This window comes from Mus pahari, unplaced genomic scaffold (assembly GCF_900095145.1).
Source record: "Mus pahari unplaced genomic scaffold, PAHARI_EIJ_v1.1 scaffold_11015_1, whole genome shotgun sequence".
Taxonomy (NCBI): Eukaryota; Metazoa; Chordata; class Mammalia; order Rodentia; family Muridae; genus Mus; species Mus pahari.
Window position 1 is genome coordinate 17,613 of NW_018391759.1, and position 1,557 is coordinate 19,169.

Below are 1,557 nucleotides of genomic sequence, written 5' to 3' on the forward strand. Positions count from 1 at the left end.
GTATAAAATGCAGCAAATGTCTGTTCATTTTGTATTTGTTACAGATGCATGCATTTCATGATGAAATATACACCTCTTTCAGATGGCATGTTTCTAGACAGAACTTAGCAGGAGTGGCAACAAGATCTGTGTCTGTTATTCTCTGTCCCCAGTCAATTGAATCCTTTAAATTTCATTCAGCTATTGTAATCCATTAAAGGTGCCATGGAGTTTACAAGATCAATGTAGGCTCAAAATCACTACCACTGAAAAATTGAAAGTACAGAGAGCTAATAAATTTTGATTGGTTGTTACCTGTCACTGTAGGATTGTTGTTTTGTTGATCTTAACTTCTATAATTCCCTGTCCCTCGAAGGAAGGAATAATTTTCTGAGTTTTTGTACAGTGGTGTCTGAGACGTTGAAATGATAAAGGTGATATTTCTCCTATTTTCATCTAAATGCAGAGAGAGTACAGATTCCTCCTGGTTCTACTGGTTGCCAGAGTCTCTACAATTCCTGGCACTGAGTGAGAAGAAAGTTTTGAGGATTAATTGTGAATGATATATTTTTCTTTTTTTTCATTCCTGGGTAGAGTTGTCAGCTATGGGTTTTGGGTAAAACATTCTGAAAACTCAAATTGGGGGAGTAGGGGTGTAGCATATGTATTTTGAAGTGAGACTGTCATCATCTGGGTTCCCTGACTCAATGTCCAAGTAGTAGAAGATTCATCTACATTTAGAGATCTTGACATAATTGACAGAATCCTCACTTTTTAGCTGGCCAAATCAGATATTGGAACACAGAGAGATGAATAGTTGGCAAAGAGAAGAGTGGGGAGAAATAGTTTGAAGAGATGCATGACCAAGAAGTGTGGAATTTACTCTGTAGGTTATTTGGCCACACGATTCTTTAAGAATCATGTTAGAAGCAAAATAGACAGTTGGGGTTGTTGATATAAGAAGCAGATTTGTATTGAAACTATCACAGAAGATTAAAGACTATATATAACTATTGGAAATTTTTTGTTTTTCAAACTTAACAATTATATTACTTAAAATATGTGAAACAGTTAATTCACGGAGAAGATGTAAGTAATATGTCATATATGTACCAGATATAAAGTACAAATATGAAGAAAAATATAAGGAATTTAAAGAAGAAATAGAAAACATCTTAATTATTCAATTTTACAGTTATAGAATGAGAATAATATCCATACACACTATCATCTACAATACCACTATAAGCTAATAAGAACCATTAGGAATCTATAGAGTATTCTTTAATTTATTTTTAAAATTATTATATGTGTCTATGTGTTTGCCCTGCATGTATTCCTGTGCACCAGACATATGTTTGCCTGGTCTGAGAAGAGACCAGAGGATGGGATCATGTCCTCTGGAACTAGAGTTACAGAGGGCTGGTTCCTGCTATGTGGGCGCTGGGAACTGAACCGTTGTCACCTGGAAGGACAGAAAGTTCTCTTCGATGCTGAGCCATGTCTCCAGCTCAAGTATCCTTTTCAGCAAGAACAGGGCACATATTCTTTTCTAATGCACAAAACAAAATCCTTGGT

General features: G+C 35.5%; 1 protein-coding gene across 1 annotated transcript in view; it reads left to right on the top strand.

Moving 5' to 3' along the window:
* LOC110314683 (UDP-glucuronosyltransferase 3A2-like) overlaps positions 1-1,557 on the top strand; it is a gene marked incomplete at its 3' end in the record, with an annotated part of 26,444 nt that overhangs the window by 15,203 nt on the left and 9,684 nt on the right. The gene's annotated exons all lie outside the window — the stretch shown is intronic.